We start from the raw sequence: 26,233 nt of genomic DNA on the forward strand, positions 1-26,233 counted from the left end.
AACCTAGCCCTCCATTAATAGACAGACCTCTCTGACATGACCTAGCGCTGAGCCTCCATTAATAGACAGACCTCTCTGACCATTAACCTAGCGCTGAGCCCCTCCATTAATAGACAGACCCTCTGACATGCTAACCTAGCGCTGAGCCCCTCCATTAATAGACAGACCTCTGACATGCTAACCTAGCGCTGAGCCCCTCCATTAATAGACAGACTCTTTGACATGCTAACCTAGCGCTGAGCCCCTCCATTAATAGACAGACTCTCTGACATGCTAACCTAGCGCTGAGCCCCTCCATTAATAGACAGACCTCTGACATGCTAACCTAGTGCTGAGCCCTCCATTAATAGACAGACCTCTCTGACATGCTAACCTAGCGCTGAGCCCCTCCATTAATAGACAGACCTCTCTGACATGCAACCTTAGCCCCTCCATTAATAGACAGACCTCTCTGACATGCTAACCTAGACTGAGCCCCTCCCACCAACTGGCAATAAACCATAGACAGACCTCAGACCTGACATGCTAACCTAGCGCTGAGCCCTCCATTAATAGACAGACCTCTGACATGCTAACCTAGTGCTGAGCCCCTCCATTAATAGACAGACTCTCTGACATGCTAACCTAGCGCTGAGCCCTCCATTAATAGACAGACCTCTCTGACATGCTAACCTAGCGCTGAGCCCCTCCATTAATAGACAGACCTCTCTGACATGCTAACCTAGCGCTGAGCCCCTCCATTAATAGACAGACCTCTGACATGCTAACCTGGCGCTGAGCCCTCCATTAATAGACAGACCTCTTTGACATGCTAACCTAGCGCTGAGCCCCTCCATTAATAGACAGACCTCTCTGACATGCTAACCTAGCGCTGAGCCCCTCCATTAATAGAGAGACCTCTGACATGCTAACCTGGCGCTGAGCCCCTCCATTAATAGACAGACCTCTCTGACATGCTAACCTAGCGCTGAGCCCCTCCATTAATAGACAGACCTCTCTGACATGCTAACCTAGCGCTGAGCCCCTCCATTAATAGACAGACCTCTCTGACATGCTAACCTGGCGCTGAGCCCCTCCATTAATAGACAGACCTCTGACATGCTAACCTAGCGCTGAGCCCCTCCATTAATAGACAGACCTCTGACATGCTAACCTAGCGCTGAGCCCCTCCATTAATAGACAGACCTCTCTGACATGCTAACCTAGCGCTGAGCCCCTCCATTAATAGACAGACCTCTCTGACATGCTAACCTAGCGCTGAGCCCCTCCATTAATAGACAGACCTCTCTGACATGCTGAGCCCCTCCATTAATAGACAGACCTCTCTGACATGCTAACCTAGCGCTGAGCCCCTCCATTAATAGACAGACCTCTCTGACATGCTAACCTGGCGCTGAGCCCCTCCATTAATAGACAGACCTCTCTGACATGCTAACCTAGCGCTGAGCCCCTCCATTAATAGACAGACCTCTGACATGCTAACCTAGCGCTGAGCCCCTCCATTAATAGACAGACCTCTCTGGCGTCGACCATCCAGCCCCCGTCCACAAACAGCAGGACGTTGTAGATCCTCTCCTTCACGTCTTCAGTCAGAGCCTCCAGACGGCCAGTCCAGCTGTCATGTTCCAGCTACAGGAGAATAAGGTCACACTTTACACATCTTTCATTTTTTACGCTATTACTATCATTACGCTAAATAATACTATTGTTGGCATTAGCGTTCTTTATCTGATCCAGGAACAGCTACACTAAAACTAAATTAAACTCCTCACCAGTTCACACATAACACAGAGACTGATCTAGGATCAGAGTGTACTGTATACCTGGTACCCGATCCCCTACATAGTAAACTCAATTTGACCTGGGCCTCCTATAGAGTGCGCAACCATGTCCCTAAAGTGCACTATATAGGGAATAGGGTGTATTGAGTAACCCTATAGTGCACTATATAGGGAATAGGGTGTATTGGGTAACCCTATAGTGCACCATATAGGGAATAGGGAGTATTGGGTAACCCTATAGAGTACTATATAGGGTGTATTGGGTACCTGGTACTCGTTCTCCTTCATCTCGTAGGCCACCTTCTCGGTGAACTTGGCCTGAGCCGGCAGACTGGGCTTCTGAGGGGGGGAGTTCATGTGATGGAACCACTCATTAAACGCCTCATGAGCTTCCTGTGGAGGGAAGACACACACACACACACACACACACACACACACACACACACACACACACACACACACACACACACACACACACACACACACACACACACACACACACACACACACACACACACACACACACACACACACACACACACACACACACACACACCACTTATAACAACTACAGGAGACTTCTCTAGAAACATTCAATAAACAGTCCAACCAATCACAGCGCTGCGAGAGCTTGTCCTCCGCCTCACCAGGTAAGCGCGGACACACAGGTGTTCCCTGATGGCGTTCTCATCCTCCGCGGGAAGGGGCGTGTCCAGGCCTAGCTCCTCCCACTGACGGTAGATCTCCCTCATGGAGTCCTCGGGGACCTTACCAAACACCACCTTCGCTGCATGGTGTTTCTTACAGGCTGGAGGAGATGACAGAGAGGAGAGAGAGAACAATGGATCAATAACATGGTTGATGTGTTAGTAGTATGAGGAGAACAATAGGATCAATAACATGGTTGATGTGTTAGTAGTATGAGGAGAATAGGATCAATAACATTGTTGATGTGTTAGTAGTATGAGGAGAACAATGGATCAATAACATGGTTGATGTGTTAGTAGTATGAGGAGAACAATGGATCAATAACATGGTTGATGTGTTAGTAGTATGAGGAGAACAATAGGATCAATAACATGGTTGATGTGTTAGTAGTATGAGGAGAATAGGATCAATAACATTGTTGATGTGTTAGTAGTATGAGGAGAACAATGGATCAATAACATGGTTGATGTGTTAGTAGTATGAGGAGAATAGGATCAATAACATGGTTGATGTGTTAGTAGTATGAGGAGAACAATAGGATCAATAACATGGTTGATGTGTTAGTAGTATGAGGAGAACAATAGGATCAATAACATGGTTGATGTGTTAGTAGTATGAGGAGAATAATAGGATCAATAACATGGTTGATGTGTTAGTAGTATGAGGAGAACAATAGGATCAATAACATGGTTGATGTGTTAGTAGTATGAGGAGAATAGGATCAATAACATTGTTGATGTGTTAGTAGTATGAGGAGAACAATGGATCAATAACATGGTTGATGTGTTAGTAGTATGAGGAGAACAATGGATCAATAACATGGTTGATGTGTTAGTAGTATGAGGAGAACAATAGGATCAATAACATGGTTGATGTGTTAGTAGTATGAGGAGAACAATAGGATCAATAACATGGTTGATGTGTTAGTAGTATGAGGAGAATAGGATCAATAACATTGTTGATGTGTTAGTAGTATGAGGAGAATAGGATCAATAACATGGTTGATGTGTTAGTAGTATGAGGAGAATAGGATCAATAACATGGTTGATGTGTTAGTAGTATGAGGAGAACAATAGGATCAATAACATGGTTGATGTGTTAGTAGTATGAGGAGAACAATAGGATCAATAACATGGTTGATGTGTTAGTAGTATGAGGAGAATAATAGGATCAATAACATGGTTGATGTGTTAGTAGTATGTAAGTCGCTCTGGATAAGAGCGTCTGCTAAATGACTTAAATGTAATGTAAATGAGAACAATGGATCAATAACATGGTTGATGTGTTAGTAGTATGAGGAGAATAATAGGATCAATAACATGGTTGATGTGTTAGTAGTATGAGGGAACAACTCTCTCACACAGGAAGCATTGATTTGCTTCAGAACCTTGTGTGTAACGTACCCAGGAACTTCCTCATGATGGCGTTGCTCTGTTTGAGGGCCTCAGCTCTCTGGGCGGGGTCAAACACCAGCCAATCAATCACATCAATCTTTCTCTGGTCCTCCTGGGGGAGGGTACAGGGTTAACATGACCACATGGTGTGTGTGTTTCTCCTTCGTGCCGCTGAGGTGCCAGTGTCCAGTGTGTGTGTGTGTGTTTCATACCGCTGAGTTGCCAGTGTCCAGTGTGTGTGTGTGTGTGTCACATCCTGTTTCATACCGCTGAGTTGCCAGTGTCCAGTGTGTGTGTGTGTGTGTGTGTGTGTGTGTGTGTGTGTGTGTGTGTGTCACATGTGTGTCACATCCTGACAGTGTAGTGTGTGTGTGTGTGTGTGTGTGTGTGTGTGTGTGTGTAACAGTGTGTCACATCCTGACCACAACAGGTGCAGGTGTCCAGTGCAGTAACAGACTGCTGTCATCCTGACCGAACTCCTCAGTGTCTCTCTCTCTGATGTTCTCCACCACCATCTTAGTGACCGCTGCCACGTCCAGACCTGGAAAGGACAGGACAGTTAGACACCTGTACCTGTAACAGACTGCTGTCACATCCTGACCACAACAGGACAGTTAGACACCTGTACCTGTAACAGACTGCTGTCACATCCTGACCACAACAGGACAGTTAGACACCTGTACCAGACTGCTGTCACATCCTGACCACAACAGGACAGTTAGACACCTGTACCTGTAACAGACTGCTGTCACATCCTGACCACAACAGGACAGTTAGACACCTGTACCTGTCCTGACCACAACAGGACAGACTGCTGTCACATCCTGACCACAACAGGACAGTTAGACACCTGTACCTGTAATAGACTGCTGTCACATCCTGACCACAACAGGACAGTTAGACACCTGTACCTGTAATAGACTGCTGTCACATCCTGACCACAACAGGACAGTTAGACACCTGTACCTGTAACAGACTGCTGTCACATCCTGACCACAACAGGACAGTTAGACACCTGTACCTGTAACAGACACCTGTACCTGTAACAGACACCTGTACCAGACTGCTGTCACATCCTGACCACAACAGGACAGTTAGACACCTGTACCTGTAACAGACTGCTGTCACATCCTGACCACAACAGGACAGTTAGACACCTGTACCAGACTGCTGTCACATCCTGACCACAACAGGACAGTTAGACACCTGTACCAGACTGCTGTCACATCCTGACCACAACAGGACAGTTAGACACCTGTACCTGTAACAGACTGCTGTCACATCCTGACCACAACAGGACAGTTAGACACCTGTACGCTGTCACATCCTGACCACAACAGGACAGTTAGACACCTGTACCCTGTGACCACAAACAGACTGCTGTCACATCCTGACCACAACAGGACAGTTAGACACCTGTACCTGTAACAGACTGCTGTCACATCCTGACCACAACAGGACAGTTAGACACCTGTACCTGTAACAGACTGCTGTCACATCCTGACCACAACAGGACAGTTAGACACCTGTACCTGTAATAGACTGCTGTCACATCCTGACCACAACAGGACAGTTAGACACCTGTACCTGTAATAGACTGCTGTCACATCCTGACCACAACAGGACAGTTAGACACCTGTACCTGTAATAGACTGCTGTCACATCCTGACCACAACAGGACAGTTAGACACCTGTACCTGTAATAGACTGCTGTCACATCCTGACCACAACAGGACAGTTAGACACCTGTACCTGTAATAGACTGCTGTCACATCCTGACCACAACAGGACAGTTAGACACCTGTACCTGTAATAGACTGCTGTCACATCCTGACCACAACAGGACAGTTAGACACCTGTACCTGTAACAGACTGCTGTCACATCCTGACCACAACAGGACAGTTAGACACCTGTACCTGTAATAGACACCTGTACCTGTAACATCTGCAATATGCTCCACCATTTCCTGGTTTCTAAAATTCAAATTGTTCGCCTAATTTCAGTTTATATGACAAAATAAGCAAGTACACTGTAGAGAATCATTGTACCGTCTAAACCTCTGAAATATATGATCAATAACCAACAAATAATGTATTTTCAGCTGTTTGAAACTGGTGTACAACAGCTATAAAGACAAAAAAAAACCTCAAAACTTAAGAACGGGAAGCATAGAAAATAGCGCATAGAACATATCTACACATCTTCTTAGGCTTGTTTTCAATGAGAATTACGGATCTATAACTCATTTTCTGTGAATTTGGTTGGTTGAAAAGGTGACATATTGCAGCTTTAATAAACAGACGTTTTTTCACTCTGACCAGCTAGATAAGTCATTTATAGTCTCTAGATAAGTCATCTATAGTCTCTGTCCAGCATGATAACAGTCATTATAGTCTCTAGTAACAGTCATTTATAGTTCTCTCTCTGACCAGCTAGATAAGTCTTCAAATCAAAAGTTAGCCAATCAGGGAGAATAGTCCTCTATCCATCACTTCTGGAATTATTTTTAAATGTCGAGGAAATCTAACACATTTTAAGTGCGGACCTCCGGACCTCAGTGAAGACCAAATGTGGCCCGGCGGGGAAAATGAGTTTGAACCCCCCCCCCATCCCATCCCAGCAGCCTCGGTGTGAGACACTGACCTGCCTCCCTGGCCAGCTCCAGACAGCGTTGTCTCTGCTCAGCCTCGGTGACCTCCTCCAGGAAGAGAGCGTACTGGGCGGTGGCCAGGTCTGGCGGCAGGTGACTGACGTAGAAGGCTATCAGATCAACGTGCTTCTCCCTCATCAACAGAGAGATGTAGGCCTTCAGGACATCCACTGTGACCTCCTCCTGATTGGGTGGCCGGATTAGAGGGGGGGGGGGGGGGGGGGGACATGAGTGGAGGGATATGTGGATTGTGTGAGGAATGGTTGATGTTTATATAGGTGTATGACAACAGAAGTGTGTTTACTACTGTACCTACAACAGGTGTGTGTGGGTGTTTACTACTGTACCTACATGCCCAGGTAGTACAGGTTGATGTTTATATAGGTGTATGACAACAGGAGTGTGTTTCTCTCTCGCTCTGTGTGTTTACTACTGTACCTACATGCCCAGGTAGAACAGGTTGATGTTTATATAGGTGTATGACAACAGGAGTGTGTTTCTCTCTCGCTCTGTGTGTTTACTACTGTACCTACATGCCCAGGTAGAACAGGTTGATGTTTATATAGGTGTATGACAACAGGAGTGTGTTTCTTTACTGTGTGTTTACTACTACCTACAACCTACATGCCCAGGTAGAACAACAGGTGTGTTTCTCTCTCTCTGTGTTTATATACAACAGGTGTGTGTGGGTGTACTGACAACAGTGTGTGGGTGTTTACTACTGTACCTACAACAGGTGTGTGTGGGTGTTTACTACTGTACCTACATGCCCAGGTAGAACAACAGGAGTGTGTTTCTCTCTCTCTGTGTGTTTACTACTGTACCTACAACAGGTGTGTGTGGGTGTTTACTACTGTACCTTGAGCTGCATGCCCAGACTACGGTAGAACAAACAGTGTTTCTCTCTCTCTCTGTGTGTTTACTACTGTGTGTGTGTGTGTGTTTACTACTGTACCTTGAGCTGCATGCCCAGGCTACGGTAGAACAACAGGTGTGTGTGTGTGTGTGTACTACTGTACCAGACTGAGCTGCATGCCCTGTACCTTGAGCTGCATGCGGTAGAACAACAGGTGTGTGTGTGTGTGTGTGTGTGTGTGTGTGTGTGTGTGTGTGTGTGTGTGTGTGTGTGTGTGTGTGTGTGTGTGTGTGTGTGTGTGTACTACTGTACCTTGAGCTGCTGCAGGCTGCGGTAGAACAACAGACTGTACCCACATGCCCAGGTAGAACAACAGGTGTGTGTGTGTGTGTGTGTGTACTACTGTACCTTGAGCTGCATGCCCAGACTACGGTAGAACAACACCAGGTGTGTCATGAAGCGCAGCAGGTGAGAGGGCAGAGCAGGACTCCTGGTCAACCAGTTACTGAACTCCTCCAACAGACCTGAACACAACACTGTTTTATACTCTTTCACACAGCAGTAACATACCTGGTGACCAGAACCACAGTCACTCTGGAGAGAACCACAAAGTCACTCTGGATAGTGACTGACTACCTCATGTACCTGGTGTCCAGAACCACAAAGACTGACTACCTCATGTACCTGGTGACCTGGAGAGTGAACACAGTCAGTCACTCTGGAGAGTGACTGACATGTAGTACAGAACACTCATGTACCTGGTGACCAGAACCACAGTCACTCTGGAGAGTGACTGACTACCTCATGTACCTGGTGACCAGAACCACACAAAGTCACTCTGGAGAGTGACTGACTAGTCACTCTGGAGAGTGATGTCATGTACCTGGTGACCAGAACCACAAAGTCACTCTGGAGAGTGACTGACTACCTCATGTACCTGGTGACCAGAACCACAGTCACTCTGGAGAGGGACTGACTATGTACCCTCACCACAAAGTACCTGGAGAGTGACTGACCAGAACCACACAAAGTCACTCTGGAGAGTGACTGACTACCTCATGTACCTGAGAGTGACCAGAACCACACAAAGTCACTCTGGAGAGTGACTGACTACCTCATGTACCTGGTGACCAGAACCACAAAGTCACTCTGGAGAGTGACTGACTGACCTCATGTACCTGGTGACCAGAACCACAAAGTCACTCTGGATAGTGACTGACTACCTCATGTACCTGAGTCACAAAGTCACTCTGGTGACCAGAACCACAAAGTCACTCTGTGACCAGACCACAAAGTGACTGACTACCTCATGTACCTTGTGACCAGAACCACAAAGTGACCAGAACCACAAAGTCACTCTGGATAGTGACTGACTACCTCATGTACCTGGTGACCAGAACCACAAAGTCACTCTGGATAGTGACTGACTACCTCATGTACCTGTGTCCAGAACAAAGTCAGAACCACAAAGTCACAAAGTCACCCTGGAGAGTGACTGACTCCATCGTGACTTTTGTCAAAGTCACTGACTGACTAGGGTCATTCCATAGTCTGACTGACATTCCATAGGCTGACACAGACATGACCATGGACATAAAGTCACAGTCTGGAGTGAAAATCTCACTTTTTTGACTGTACGGTTATATTCTGACACAGACATGACCATAAAGTCACTCTGAGTGACTGACTCATCCGACTTTTGTCTGACTGTACGGTCATTCCATAGGCTGACACAGACATGACCAAAACATGAGTCACTCTTGACACTCCATCGTTTTTTTGAAACTCATTCCATATCTCTACAGACATGACCATGGTTTAAAGTCACTCCTGGAGAGTGACTGACTCATGACTTTTGTAGAACACGGTCATGTCATAGGCTGACACAGAACATGGACATAAAGTCATCTGGAGAACACGATGTCATGCTAGGCTGACACATGTCATGGTGAAAGTCACTCTGGAGAGTGACTGACTCCATCGTTTTGTCTGACTGTACGGTCATTCCATAGGCTGACACAGACATGACCATGGACATAAAGTCACAGTCCAGTGTCACTTTTAAAAGTTATATTCTGTTAACATAATAAATCATGGTAGACTCACACTTATTTCATGCAAAACATGAACACATTTTTTTTAAACTCAAATTTGTATCTCACAGCGTTTAAAAAGCTTGGCATGTCATGCTAGAACACGATGTCATGCTAGAACACGATGTCATGCTAGAACACGATGTCATGCTAGAACACGATGTCATGGTAGAACACGATGTCATGGTAGAACACGATGTCATGGTAGAACACAATGTCATGGTAGTACACGATGTCATGGCAGAACACGATGTCATGGCAGAACACGATGTCATGGTAGAACACAATGTCATGGTAGAACACGATGTCATGGTAGAACACGATGTCATGGTAGAACACGATGTCATGGTAGAACATGAGATCATGGTGGCTAATTGAATGCTTTTAACACAATTAAAACAATAGTAAGGTAAAACTATTTAACTCACATTGTAATGAATTCTGGGTCCTATTTCATTAGAGATGTAGAAACACTAGACAGCTAGTTAAAGGTTAATAACAGACTCACCGTCTCCCAGGAAACACTAGACAGCTAGTTAAAGGTTAATAACAGACTCACCGTCACCAAGGAAACACTAGACAGCTAGTTAAAGGTTAATAACAGACTCACCGTCACCAAGGAAACACTAGACAGCTAGTTAAAGGTTAATAACAGACTCACCGTCACCAAGGAAACACTAGACAGCTAGTTATAGGTTAATAACAGACTCACCGTCTCCCAGGAAACACTAGACAGCTAGTTAAAGGTTAATAACAGACTCACCGTCCAGGTCACCAAGGAAACACTAGACAGCTAGTTATAGGTTAATAACAGACTCACCGTCACCCAGGAAACACTAGACAGCTAGTTAAAGATTAATAACAGACTCACCGTCCAGGTCACCAAGGATAACTAACTTCTGGATAATGTGGTAGTGTTCTTTCGTCTCTTCCAGGACTTTCTGTGAAGAAGAGGGAAGGAGACATTCAGCATCTTTCACAGGACTATGGGAATCCCTAAAACCGGTACGATGTAGATAGCTAGTAGACTGCTACGATGTAGATAGCTAGTAGACTGGTACGATGTAGATAGCTAGTAGACTGGGACGATGTAGATAGCTAGTAGACTGGTACGATGTAGATAGCTAGTAGACTGGTACGATGTAGATAGCTAGTAGACTGGTACGATGTAGATAGCTAGTAGACTGGTACGATGTAGATAGCTAGTAGACTGGTACGATGTAGATAGCTAGTAGACTGGTACGATGTAGATAGCTAGTAGACTGGTACGATGTAGATAGCTAGTAGACTGGTACGATGTAGATAGCTAGTAGACTGGTACGATGTAGATAGCTAGTAGACTGGTACGATGTAGATAGCTAGTAGACTGGTACGATGTAGATAGCTAGTAGACTGGTACGGTGTAGATAGCTAGTAGACTGGTACGGTGTAGATAGCTAGTAGACTGCTACGGTGTAGATAGCTAGTAGACTGCTACGGATGTAGATAGCTAGTAGACTGCTACGATGTAGATAGCTAGTAGACTGCTACGATGTAGATAGCTAGTAGACTGCTACGATGTAGATAGCTAGTAGACTGCTACGATGTAGATAGCTAGTAGACTGCTACGATGTAGATAGCTAGTAGACTGCTACGATGTAGATAGCTAGTAGACTGCTACGATGTAGATAGCTAGTAGACTGCTACGATGTAGATAGCTAGTAGACTGCTACGATGTAGATAGCTAGTAGACTGCTACGATGTAGATAGCTAGTAGACTGGCTACGATATAGATAGCTAGTAGACTGCTACGATGTAGTAGCTAGTAGACTGGTAGATAGCAGACTGCTACGATGTAGATAGCTAGTAGACTGGTGTGATGTAGATAGCTAGTAGACTGCTACGATGTAGATAGCTAGTAGACTGCTACGATGTAGATAGCTAGTAGACTGCTACGATGTAGATAGCTAGTAGACTGGTACGATATAGATAGCTAGTAGACTTTGATGTAGATAGCTAGTAGACTTGTGATGTGATAGCTAGTAGACTGTGAGATAGCTAGTAGACTGGTGTGATGTAGATAGCTAGTAGACTGCTACGATGTAGATAGCTAGTAGACTGCTACGATGTAGATAGCTAGTAGACTGGTACGATGTAGATAGCTAGTAGACTGGTGTGATTAGATAGCTAGTAGACTGGTGTGATTAGATAGCTAGTAGACTGGTGTGATTTGATAGCTAGTAGACTGGTGTGATGTAGATAGCTAGTAGACTGGTACGATGTAGATAGCTAGTAGACTGGTGTGATGTAGATAGCTAGTAGACTGGTACGATGTAGATAGCTAGTAGACTGGTACGATGTAGATAGCTAGTAGACTGGTACGATGTAGATAGCTAGTAGACTGCTACGATGTAGATAGCTAGTAGACTGCTACGATGTAGACTGGTACGATGTAGATAGCTAGTAGACTGGTACGATGTAGATAGCTAGTAGACTGCTACGATGTAGATAGCTAGTAGACTGGTACGATGTAGATAGCTAGTAGACTGGTGTGATGTAGATAGCTAGTAGACTGTACGATGTAGATAGCTAGAGACTGGTACATGTAGATAGCTAGTAGACTGCTACGATGTAGATAGCTAGTAGACTGCTCTGTAGATAGCTAGTAGACTCCTCGATGTAGATAGCTAGTAGACTGCTACGATGTAGATAGCTAGTAGACTGCTACGATGTAGATAGCTAGTAGACTGGTAGTGATGTAGATAGCTAGTAGACTGGTGTGATGCAGACACACAGCTAGTTTGACAGAGCAGAAAAACAGATGCTTGACCTTTGACTCTGTTGCCAGCAGCTCCTCAAACACCTTCTCTAGTGTCCAGCTGGAGAGAAAAGAGAGACAGTACAATTTACAGTTAGAAATAGAAAGGTTAGATTCCTGATCCTCAGCCAGGTATTCTCCACTAGAGGCTGGGGATCTTACCTGGCCTCCAGGTATTCTCTACTAGAGGCTGGGGATCTTACTTGGCCTCCAGGTATTCTCTACTAGAGGCTGGGGATCTTACTTGGCCTCCAGGTATTCTCTACTAGAGGCTGGGGATCTTACTTGGCCTCCAGGTATTCTCTACTAGAGGCTGGGGATCTTACTTGGCCTCCAGGTATTCTCTACTAGAGGCTGGGGATCTTACTTGGCCTCCAGGTATTCTCTACTAGAGGCTGGGGATCTTACTTGGCCTCCAGGTATTCTCTACTAGAGGCTGGGGATCTTACTTGGCCTCCAGGTATTCTCTACTAGAGGCTGGGGATCTTACTTGGCCTCCAGGTATTCTCTACTAGAGGCTGGGGATCTTACTTGGCCTCCAGGTATTCTCTACTAGAGGCTGGGGATCTTACTTGGCCTCTGCAGGTATTCTCTACTAGAGGCTGGGGATCTTACTTGGCCTCCAGGTATTCTCTACTAGAGGCTGGGGATCTTACTTGGCCTCCAGGTATTCTCTACTAGAGGAAGGGGATCTTACTTGGCCTGCAGGTATTCTCTACTAGAGGCTGGGGTTCTTACTTGGCCTCCAGGTATTCTCTACTAGAGGCTGGGGATCTTACTTGGCCTGCAGGTATTCTCTACTAGAGGCTGGGGATCTTACTTGGCCTCCAGGTATTCTCTAGAGGCTGGCAGCTCCTCCAGCTCCTCGCTGCCCATCCCTGAGGACCTTGACCTCCTGTTCCACAAGAGAGTCTACCAGGACCCTGAAGTAGGCCCACACACTGTCCTCCCACGACTCACACACTGGGAGCAGCTAGAGGGAGACAGAGAGACAAATCACTACAACCACTCTACTGTAGTCCAGCTAGAGGGGAGAGACAGAGAGTCTACCAGAACCCTGACCCCCCAAAATCCTCTTCCTCCCCCTGACCCCCCCAATCCTCTTCCTCCCCCTGACCCCCCAGTCTCCTCTTCCTCCCCCCTGACCCCCAATCCTCTTCCTCCCCCTGACCCCCCCAATCCTCTTCCTCCCCCTGACCCCCCCAATCCTCTTCCTCCCCCTGACCCCCCCAATCCTCTTCCTCCCCTGATCCCCCAATCCTCTTCCTCTCCCTGACCCCCCAATCCTCTTCCTCCCCGACCCCCCCAATCCTCTTCCTCCCCCTGACCCCCCAATCCTCTTCCTCCCCCTGACCCCCCACATCCTCCTCCACCTAACACATACAAGTCCTACAGAGAGGAGAGAGGAGAGTCTTAGGGAGATAACACCCAACATACCCGTTTGAGGTTCCCACTCAGAACAGCGTAGATGGCTCTCTCATATTTGCTGAAGTGTTCAGTATCAGCCATCCTCCAGCAGCAGACCTTCCACACACAGCGCTGAGGGTTCCCCTCCACCGGTAGCAGCTCTGCCCCGCCTGGACACACCTCAGTTCCATTACAGACCGTTCATAGGGACGTGTGGGTCGTTATGGTGATCCAATTACCGCCACACCGGCGATCACGAGTCATGACCGCAGTCAAATTCTAACGTGACCGTTTGGTCACAGTAACTAAACTTCTCTAAGCTCTGATGATGCTGGTCATGAGTAGCCTACCAAACCTGCTGGTCATGAGTAGCCTACCAAACCTGCTGGTCATGAGTAGTCTACCAAACCTGCTGGTCATGAGTAGTCTACCAAACCTGCTGGTCATGAGTAGCCTACCAAACCTGCTGGTCATGAGTAGCCTACCAAACCTGCAGGTCATGAGTAGCCTACCAAACCTGCTGGTCATGAGTAGCCTACCAAACCTGCTGGTCATGAGTAGCCTACCAAACCTGCTGGTCATGAGTAGTCTACCAAACCTGCTGGTCATGAGTAGTCTACCAAACCTGCTGGTCATGAGTAGTCTACCAAACCTGCTGGTCATGAGTAGTCTACCAAACCTGCTGGTCATGAGTAGTCTACCAAACCTGCTGGTCATGAGTAGCCTCCCAAACCTGCTGGTCATGAGTAGCCTCCCAAACCTGCTGGTCATGAGTAGCCTCCCAAACCTGCTGGTCATGAGTAGCCTCCCAAACCTGCTGGTCATGAGTAGCCCCCCAAACCTGCTGGTCATAAGTAGCCTACCAAACCTGCTGGTCATTAGTAGCCTACCGAACCTGCTGGTCATTAGTAGCCTCCCAAACCTGCCGGTCATTAGTAACCTCCCAAACCTGCTGGTCATTAGTAGCCTCCCAAACCTGCTAACTGCCTGGTACTCAGCCTACCAAACCTGCTGGTCATTAGTAGCCTCCCAAACCTGCTGGTCATTAGTAGCCTCCCAAACCTGCTAACTGCCTGGTACTCAGCCTCCCAAACCTGCTGGTCATTAGTAGCCTCCCAAACCTACTGGTCATTAGTAGTCTACCAAACCTGCTGGTCATTAGTAGCCTGCCGAACCTGCTGGTCATTAGTAGCCTGCCGAACCTGCTGGTCATTAGTAGCCTACCAAACCTGCTGGTCATTAGTAGTCTACCAAACCTGCTGGTCATGAGTAGTCTATCAAACCTGCTGGTCATGAGTAGTCTACCAAACCTGCTGGTCATTAGTAGCCTCCCAAACCTGCTGGTCATTAGTAGCCTCCCAAACCTGCTGGTCATTAGTAGCCTCCCAAACCTGCTGGTCATTAGTAGCCTCCCAAACCTGCTGGTCATTAGTAGCCTACCAAACCTGCTGGTCATGAGTAGTCTACCAAACCTGCTGGTCATTAGTAGCCTCCCAAACCTGCTGGTCATTAGTAGCCTCCCAAACCTGCTGGTCATTAGTAGCCTGCCGAACCTGCTGGTCATGAGTAGCCTACCAAACCTGCTGGTCATTAGTAGCCTGCCGAACCTGCTGGTCATGAGTAGCCTACCAAACCTGCTGGTCATTAGTAGCCTACCAAACCTGCTGGTCATTAGTAGCCTACCAAACCTGCTGGTCATGAGTAGTCTACCAAACCTGCTGGTCATGAGTAGTCTACCAAACCTGCTGGTCATTAGTAGCCTCCCAAACCTGCTGGTCATTAGTAGCCTCCCAAACCTGCTGGTCATTAGTAGCCTGCCGAACCTGCTGGTCATTAGTAGCCTACCAAACCTGCTGGTCATTAGTAGTCTACCAAACCTGCTGGTCATGAGTAGTCTACCAAACCTGCTGGTCATGAGTAGTCTACCAAACCTGCTGGTCATGAGTAGCCTCCCAAACCTGCTGGTCATTAGTAGCCTCCCAAACCTGCTGGTCATTAGTAGCCTCCCAAACCTGCTAACTGCCTGGTACTCAGCACTGTTGAATTTATTTGACTTTTTAAAATGTTGACGTTCCTAAGGTCTGAATCAGTGTGATGTGTGTGGAAGTCAGGTGATGCTAAATGTGTTTATGTCAATTAAAAAAGGTCAATTACCGTGAGACAGACAGTTATTTACATGACAATCACCGGCTGACAAAAAGGTCACGACCTCCACTTGGTGTTATACATCTGTTGGTGAGAGTGTACGGCGGAGAACTGACCTCCGTTGATGTTGGGGTCGTGGTACAGCTTCCATCCCTCCAGAGTAGCAGCTCTCCATGCCTGGCCACAGCGCTTACACAGCCTCTGGGCCTACACACAACCACACGTCACTGTGACTAGAAACCAGTTCAGTGTAACCCTCCCATCCACCAGGTGGCGCTGTACTGAGATCGGTCTCAAAACGCCACCCTATTACATTTACATTTACATTTAAGTCATTTAGCAGACACTCTTATCCAGAGCGACTACTTTTGTGACCAGAGAACTCAAATCAAATCAAATTTATTTATATAGCCCTTCGTACATCAGCTGATATCTCAAAGTGCTGTACAGAAACCCAGCCTAAAACCCCAAACAGCAAGCAATGCAGGTGTAGAAGCACCTGCATGAGCCCTGGTCAATAACAGTGAACAGGGAACAAATGGTGCCATTTGAGAGTGTCTCCTGTTTCTCACCTCGTCAGTCATGCCCGCTCTGAGGAGGGTGAAGAGGTACTTCAGCAGTCTGGCATCATCCTCTCTGTCCAGGTCTGCCAGGGGACGTCTCTGTCTGATGGGGGCGTCAGGGTCCTACAGACACACAGTGTTACTTTATGATCTAAGTAAAACAGTGTTTTCCCTATCATGGCATCAGAGCATATAGTAGGAGGAGAGAGTGTATGTGCGAGAGAGAGAGCTAGATTGTGAAGATGAGGCCTAAAAACCCCTCTTACCAGCTCAGTAACCAGGGCAACAACAGGCCTAAAAGCCCCTCTCACCAGCTCAGTAACCAGGGCAACATTGAAGCCTGTGAAAAACAGGCCTAAAAGCCCCTCTTACCAGCTCAGTAACCACGGGAACTTTGAAGCCTGTGAAGAGCAGGCCTAAAAGCCCCTCTTACCAGCTCAGTAACCACGGGAACATTGAAGCCTGTGAAGAGCAGGCCTAAAAGCCCCTCTTACCAGCTCAGTAACCAGGGGAACATTGAAGCCTGTGCTGGAGGTGTTTCTTCTCAGTTTCAGAGCATGAAGGGTATTCTCCCTGAAAGTCAAACAGAATATTAGCCAAGGCACATGTTCTTCCTAACGACATACAAGTGCTCGTCTCTCTCAAATGACTCCAGCTACTTACCAGTAGACAGACTTGGCGTAGTATTCAATGTTGTCGGAGAAGTCCCCGATTTCATCTTTGGCGATACTCTCTAACCAATCCACAACCAACTAAGAGAGAGAGGAGGTGAAACGATTATTTAAAACTTTACAATGTCTCTATTACAACCATCCATCAGACCAAACAGGACTGTACCACTAGAGACAGATAATAGGGGAGGAGGTGTGTGTGTGTGTACACTACCAGTCAAAAGTTTTAGAAAACCTGCTCATTCCAGGCCTTTTCTTAATTTGTTACTATTTTCTACATTGTATAATAATAGTGAAGACGTCAAAACTATGAAATAACACATGGAATCATGTAGTAACCAAAAAAAAACGTTTTTAAACAAAACAGATTCTTAAAAGTAGCCACCCTTTGCCTTGATGACTGCTTTGCACACTCTTGGCATTCTCTCAACCAGCTTCATGAGGTAGTCACCTGGAATGCATTTCAATTAACACGTGTGCCTTCTTAAAAGTTGATTTGTGGAATTTCTTTCCTTCTTAATGCATTTGAGCCAATCAGTTGTGTTGTGACATGGTAGGGGTGGTATACAGAAGATAGCCCTATTTGGTAAAAGACCAAGTCCATATTATTGCAAATACAGCTCAAATAAGCAAAGAGAAACAACAGTCCATCATTACTTTAAGACATGAAGGTCAGTCAATCTGGAAAATTTCAAGAACTTGGAACGTTTCTTCATGTGCAGTCGCAAAAACCACCAAGTGCCTTGATGAAACTGGCTCTCATGAGGACCGCCACAGGAAAGGAAGTCCCCTCTGCTGCAGAGAATATGTTAGAGTTACCAGCCTCAGAAATTGCAGCCAAAATAAATGCTTCAGAGTTCAAGTAACAGACCCATCTCAACATCAACTGTTCAGAGGAGACTGCGTGAAATCAGGCCTTTCATAGTCGAATGGCTGCAAAGAAACCACTACTAAAGGACACCAATAAGAAGAAGAGACTTGCTTGGGGCAAGAACCATGAGTAATGGACATTAGATCGGTGGAAATCTGTCCTTTGGTCTGATGAGTCCAAATTTGAGATTTTTGGTTCCAACCGCCGTGTCTTTGTGAGACGCAGAGTAGGTGAACGGATGATCTCCGCATGTGTGGTTCCCACCGTGAAGCATGGAGGAGGAGGTGTGTGGTTCCCACCGTGAAGCATGGAGGAGGAGGTGTGTGGTTCCCACCGTGAAGCATGGAGGAGCAGGTGTGTGGTTCTCACCGTGAAGCATGGAGGAGCAGGTGTGTGGTTCCCACCGTGAAGCATGGAGGAGGTGGTGTGATGGTGCTTTGCTGGTAACACTGTCAGTGATTTATTTAAAATTAAAAAGGCACACTTAACCAGCAAGGCTACCACAGCATTCTGCAGAGATACTCCATCCCATCTGGTTTGCGCTCAGTGAGACTATGATTTGTTTTTCAACAGGGAAATGACCCAACACACCTCCAGGCTGTTTAAGGGCTATTTGACCAAGAAGGATAGTAATGGAGTGCTGCATCAGATGACCTGGCCTCCACAATCACCCAACCTCAACCAAACAAGTGCTCAGCATATGTGGGAACTTCTTCAAGACTGTTGGAAAAGCATTCCAGGTGATGCTGGTTGAGAAAATGCCAAAATTGTGCAAAGCTGTCAAGGCAAAGGGTGGCAACTTTGAAGAATCTAAAATATATTTTGATTTGTTTAACACTTTTTGGGGGTTACGACATGATTCCATAGGAGTTATTTCATAGTTTTGATGTCTTCACTATTATTCTACAATGTAGAACATGTTGACTGGTACTGCGTGTGTGTGTGTGTGTGTGTGTGTGTGTGTGTGTGTGTGTGTGTGTGTGTGTGTGTGTGTGTGTGTGTGTGTGTGTGTGTGTGTGTGTGTGTGTGTGTGTGTGTGTGTGTGAGAGAGAGTCTAACCTGACTCTGGCGTACTACAGCATCTCTCTGGAAAAGTTGTTCCATCACCACCTTCTCACTAACACCGGGAGCCTGAGGAGAGATGGTCACACACACAGGAGAGGACAGTTACTCCATGTCCTTCTCTCTCTCCATCACACAGGAGAGGACAGTTACTCCATGTCCTTCTCTCTCCATACTCCATGTCCTTCTCTCTCCATCACACAGACAGAGTCCTTCTCTCTCCATCACACAGGAGAGAGGACAGTTACTCCATGTCCTTCTCTCTCTCCATCACACAGGAGAGAGGACAGTTACTCCATGTCTCCCTCTCCATCACACAGGAGAGAGGACAGTTACTCCATGTCCTTCTCTCTCTCCATCACACAGGAGAGAGGACAGTTACTCCATGTCCTTCTCTCTCCATCACACAGGAGAGAGGACAGTTACTCCATGTCCTCTCTCTCCATCACACAGGAGAGAGGACAGTTACTCCATGTCCTTCTCTCTCTCCATCACACAGGAGAGAGGACAGTTACTCCATGTCCTCCATCAGTTCTCCATGTCCTTCTCTCTCCATCACACAGGAGAGAGGACAGTTACTCCATGTCCTTCTCTCTCCATCACACAGGAGGAGAGGACAGTTACTCCATGTCCTTCTCTCTCCATCACACAGGAGAGAGGACAGTTACTCCATGTCCTTCTCTCTCCATCACACAGGAGAGAGGACAGTTACTCTATTTCCTTCTCTCTCTCTCTCCATCACACAGCTAGAAACACCTGTAGTTCCCTAACGACATCATAGTTGTAGAGGAGTACTCACAGCCACATCCATCATGATGTCATCCTCCAGCTCTGACTGGATCCTGTCTCTGAGGGGGAGGGACACAGTGATGTAACAAAGTCAAACCACATGTCTCCATAGCAACACCATTCCTCTATGTAGAGATGAGGAAAATGAATGCAACAATAGATAGTTACATGTAGACAGGGATATTGTTTTGGATGACATAGCGTAGCGACATTTAGCTATACATTTGTTTTTTGCGCTAGTCGGCTGTACCTACACCTAAACGTTTCCTTCACAGCCTTGTTCTCTTATCTTTTTAAATAGGGAGCCAATTGGTTCAGCATTAAAACATGTCTCTCTCTCTGGTCCCTCTGCAGCAGACATATGGTGAGCATATGTTTGGAACATCGAATCGCAATGAAATCACAATACATTTGGTATCGGCGTGTAAGTATTGTGATAATATTGTTTTGTGAGTTCCCTGCTAATTCACAGCCCTAATATATATATATAGAGAGAGAGAATGGAAGGAACAGACAGCCAGCCAGCTAGCCACTAACCTGTATAGAGAAGAGGTAAAAAGAGAGAGACAGCCAGCCAGACAGAGACAGCCAGCCAGCCAGCCAGCCAGAGACAGCCAGCCAGCCAGCCAGCCAGCCACTAACCTGTATAGAGAAGAGGTAAAAAGAGAGAGACAGCCAGACAGAGACAGACAGAGACAGCCAGCCAGCCAGCCAGCCAGCCACTAACCTGTATAGAGAAGTGATGAGGCGCCAGGTGACCATCTCCTGCTGTAAAAGCCATCTCATACCAGCAGTCTTAGAGGACTTCTGTTGCCCTGGAGCTGCCCTCAATACCAGCCTCTGGAGCATGTCCACCTGGTACACAATACACCATTATCACTATTCATAAGGGCGGCATAGCTATACATACCATTATCACTGTTCATAAGGGCAGCATAGCTATACATACCATTATCACTGTTCATAAGGGCAGCATAGCTTTACATACCATTATCACTGTTCATAAGGGCAGCATAGCTATACATACCATTATCACTGTTCATAAGGGCAGCATAGCTATACATACCATTATCACTGTTCATAAGGGCAGCATAGCTATACATACCATTATCACTGTTCATAAGGGCAGCATAGCTATACATACCATTATCACTATTCATAAGGGCAGCATAGCTATACATACCATTATCACTGTTCATAAGGGCAGCATAGCTATACATACCATTATCACTGTTCATAAGGGCAGCATAGCTATACATACCATTATCACTGTTCGTAAGGGCAGCATAGCTATACATACCTTTATCACTGTTCATAAGGGCGGCATAGCTATACATACCATTATCACTGTTCATAAGGGCAGCATAGCTATACATACAGCATTATCACTGTTCATAAGGGCGGCATAGCTATACATACCATTATCACTGTGTTCATAAGGGCAGCATAGCTATACATACAGCATTATCACTGTTCATAAGGGCAGCATAGCTATACATACCATTATCACTGTTCATAAGGGCAGCATAGCTATACATACCATTATCACTGTTCATAAGGGCAGCATAGCTATACATACCATTATCACTGTTCATAAGGGCAGCATAGCTATACATACCATTATCACTGTGTTCATAAGGGCAGCATAGCTATACAATACACAATTATCACTGTTCATAAGGGCAGCGTAGCTATACAATACACAATTATCACTGTTCATAAGGGCAGCGTAGCTATACATACCATTATCACTGTTCGTAAGGGCAGCATAGCTATACATACCATTATCACTGTTCGTAAGGGCAGCATAGCTATACATACCATTATCACTGTTCGTAAGGGCAGCATAGCTATACATACACCATTATCACTGTTCGTAAGGGCAGCATAGCTATACATACCATTATCACTGTTCGTAAGGGCAGCATAGCTATACATACCATTATCACTGTTCGTAAGGGCAGCATAGCTATACATACAGCATTATCACTGTTCATAAGGGCAGCATAGCTATACATAAAGCATTATCACTGTTCATAAGGGCAGCATAGCTATACATACCATTATCACTGTTCATAAGGGCAGCATAGCTATACACACCATTATCACTGTTCATAAGGGCAGCATAGCTATACACACCATTATCACTGTTCATAAGGGCAGCATAGCTATACATACACCATTATCACTGTTCATAAGGGCAGCATAGCTATACATACACCATTATCACTGTTCATAAGGGCAGCATAGCTATACATACACCATTATCACTGTTCATAAGGGCAGCATAGCTATACATACCATTATCACTGTTCATAAGGGCAGCATAGCTATACATACCATTATCACTGTTCATAAGGGGCAGCATAGCTATACATACCATTATCACTGTTCATAAGGGCAGCATAGCTATACATACCATTATCACTGTTCATAAGGGCAGCATAGCTATACATACACCATTATCACTGTTCATAAGGGCAGCATAGCTATACATACCATTATCACTGTTCATAAGGGCAGCATAGCTATACATACCATTATCACTGTTCATAAGGGCAGCATAGCTATACATACCATTATCACTGTTCATAAGGGCAGCTATAGCCATTATACATACCATTATCACTGTGTTCATAAGGCTGCACACAGCTCTGCATATAAAACACACAATGACTCACACACACACACATACGCATCGCACATACCCACGCTTGAGGAGCAAACCTCCTGCTCTACAAACTCTTGCACACACACACACAATGTTCTAAAACCCCCACACGCATGGGTTCTAAAACACACACACACACACACACACACACACACACATGGGTTGAGATAGACACACACACACACACACACACACACACACACACACACACACACACACACACACACACACACACACACACACACACACACACACACACACTCACTCACTAGCTAGCATACCACACAGTAGAGGGCAGTTGGTTGAGGTAAGTGAGAAAACGGTACCTTGTCTTGACAGATGGTCTTCTGGAGGAACTGGGAACAGACCCCAGCAGGTCAAAGACAGCAGTGGAGGAGTGTCTGAGATAGGACTGGAGGAACTCTGGGAACAGACTGACTGATGCTGCAGGGTACAGAGGGGAGGGGGGGGTCAGAGGTCAGCAGTGGAGGAGTGTCTGAGATAGGACTGGAGGAACTCTGGGAACAGACTGACTGATGCTGCAGGGTACAGAGGGGGGGGGGGTCAGAGGTCAGCAGTGGAGGAGTGTCTGAGATAGGACTGGAGGAACTCTGGGAACAGACTGACTGATGCTGCAGGGTACAGAGGGGGGGGGGGGTCAGAGGTCAGCAGTGGAGGAGTGTCTGAGATAGGACTGGAGGAACTCTGGGAACAGACTGACTGATGCTGCAGGACACAGAGGGGAGGGGGGGTCAGAGGTCAGCAGTGGAGGAGTGTCTGAGATAGGACTGGAGGAACTCTGGGAACAGACTGACTGATGCTGCAGGGTACAGAGGGGGGGGGGGGGGTCAGAGGTCAGCAGTGGAGGAGTGTCTGAGAGGAAGGACTGGAGGAACTCTGGGAACAGACTGGAGGAACTCTGGGAACAGACTGCTGAGCAGGGTACAGAGGGGGGGGGGTCAGAGGTCAGCAGTGGAGGAGTGTCTGAGATAGGACTGGAGGAACTCTGGGAACAGACTGACTGATGCTGCAGGGTACAGAGGGGAGGGGGGGGGTCAGAGGTCAGCAGTGGAGGAGTGTCTGAGATAGGACTGGAGGAACTCTGGGAACAGACTGACTGATGCTGCAGGGTACAGAGGGGGGGGGGTCAGAGGTCAGCAGTGGAGGAGTGTCTGAGATAGGACTGGAGGAACTCTGGGAACAGACTGACTGATGCTGCAGGGTACAGAGGGAGGGGGGTCAGAGGTCAGCAGTGGAGGAGTGTCTGAGATAGGACTGGAGGAACTCTGGGAACAGGGAGGGGGGGGGGGTCAGAGGTCAGCAGTGGAGGAGTGTCTGAGATAGGACTGGAGGAACTCTGGGAACAGACTGACTGATGCTGCAGGGTACAGAGGGGGGGGGGTCAGAGGTCAGCAGTGGAGGAGTGTCTGAGATAGGACTGGAGGAACTCTGGGAACAGACTGACTGATGCTGCAGGGTACAGGGGAGTGGGGGGTCAGAGGTCAGCAGTGGAGGCAGTGTCTGAGATAGGACTGGAGGAACTCTGGGAACAGACTGACTGATGCTGCAGGGTACAGAGGGGGGGGGTCAGAGGTCAGCAGTGGAGGAGTGTCTGAGATAGGACTGGAGGAACTCTGGGAACAGACTGACTGGTGCTGCAGGACACGCGAAATCTGTCGTTCTGCCCCTGAACAGGCAGTAAACCCACTGTTCCTAGGCCGTCATTGAAAATAAACATTTGTTCTTTAACTGACTTGCCTGGTTAAATAAAAAGGTTAGAAAAATAGATTCTATACATTTACAGAACGACACCTAGCCACTACCCTCTGTAACCCCTTTCCCCAAATCTGGACCTTGTAGTCAGTTATACGTGCTGATTTTCAGACCTGGCTGGGAAACCTGGGAAATGGAACCGCTGGCTCATCAGTGATATTAAACAAATCAATCAACAACCAGGAAGTAAATAAATGAATCTGACCAGCCTCTCCAGGGTCCTCCTCCTTCAGCATTACAGAGGACATGTTGATGTCGTCAGTGACGCTGGTGTCCCCCAGTCCCAGGCCGGACAGAGGAGACGGGTACAGGCTGTTGGTCCAGTCACTGTCATCCAGGTTCTGGAGCCCAGAGGGAGACAGAGACACAGTCAAAAACACAGAAACAACCAGGGTGTTGATCCAGGTTCTGGAGCCCAGAGGGAGACAGAGACACAGTCAAAAACACAGAAACAACCAGGGTGTTGATCCAGGTTCTGGAGCCCAGAGGGAGACAGAGACACAGTCAAAAACACAGAAACAAACAGCATGTGGATCGGCCTCAACGATACATACTTGATTAAAAGGTAGAGTCAGCGAAATTGCACGAGCAGCATCGCAGATATTGCGATGAGCAAGATGCAACACTTCCCTCTCACACAGTATCTGCACGGGGTTCGCTTCACACTCTTACAACATGGTAGCTACATGACCAAAACAGTGGAGAAGTTTAGCCTCGCGCTCCAATGCTCTTTAGTTGTTTACTTTATCTACGTCATATCACTGAGTCTACCTTTAATAAGAGTCAACAACTGATGAATGGTGATGCAGTGTGGTTTAATTGGCTCGGTTGTTCTGTCTCCGGATCCCCTCTTTGGAGAGAGACAGAACCACACAGTGTCTGTCAGCAGACAAAAACACCCAGTCAAGACTGGTATCCATCTCCTCACCATGCTCATACTGCCCAGGGGAGGTCGTGGCGTATGGATGAAACGAGGAGTCCTGCGCCCTGTCGCCAAGATGGCCGACACATCTGGGTTCCGAGCAGCACTCTTCGGGGTGACTGTAGGGAGAGGGAGGAGGAATCACCACGACAACAATTACAATAGAGTACAATCTGTTACGACAGTATAGCCTCGTCTCCGGTCACTCTGGGAGACACCAGCTAGTGGACGGTGAGAGTCCGGGTTAACATGGACCTTATGTCTTATTTTATCTAGATGTCTTTATCGTGGTTGACAACACTTATACCTTTAACCAAACAATGCTCTTCATAGCGGAGCCAGAGGCCTGTGTTGGTATTGAAGAGGACAGACTTACAGGACTGTTTGAAGAGGGATCCAGGTGTGTGGCAGGACAGGGAACGGACAGGTGTGGTGGTACTACCATGGTTGTCATCACGAGGAGAAAGGACTGGACAACAACGGTCAGGGAATACAACTGGCTAGTTACTGTTATCTAAAAGACACACCTTATGCAGTCATATAACAGCCCCATGAGACTTCTGTTAGCTAACTATTAGTCTGAGCAACGGTGTGTGAGCAATGAGCATCAGTAATGCAGTAACCTAGACAACAGGTAGGTAGGTTGACCAATGAGCATCAGTAATACAGTAACCTAGACAACAGGTAGGTAGGTTTACCAATGAGCATCAGTAATACAGTAACCTAGACAACAGGTAGGTAGGTTTACCAATGAGCATCAGTAATACAGTAACCTAGACAACAGGTAGGTAGGTTTACCAATGAGCATCAGTAATGCAGTAACCTAGACAGGTAGGTACAAAGAGCATCAGTAAGGTAGGTACCAATGAGCATCAGTAATTAACCTAGACAACAGGTAGGTAGGTTTACCAATGACATCAGTAATAAGTAACAGTTGACCAATGAGCATCAGTAATGCAGTAACCTAGACAACAGGTAGGTAGGTTTACCAATGAGCATCAGTAATCAGTAACCAACAATGAGCATCAGTACAACAGTAACCTCAGACAACAGGTAGGTAGGTTTACCATGAGCATCAT

The 26,233-nt window shown here is 46.7% G+C and overlaps 1 pseudogene; it reads right to left on the reverse strand.

Moving 5' to 3' along the window:
* Positions 1-1,426: 1,426 nt before the first annotated feature.
* On the reverse strand, positions 1,427-26,233 carry LOC124018747 (annotated as a pseudogene).

Source organism: Oncorhynchus gorbuscha, unplaced genomic scaffold (genome assembly GCF_021184085.1).
Source record: "Oncorhynchus gorbuscha isolate QuinsamMale2020 ecotype Even-year unplaced genomic scaffold, OgorEven_v1.0 Un_scaffold_576, whole genome shotgun sequence".
NCBI lineage: Eukaryota > Metazoa > Chordata > Actinopteri > Salmoniformes > Salmonidae > Oncorhynchus > Oncorhynchus gorbuscha.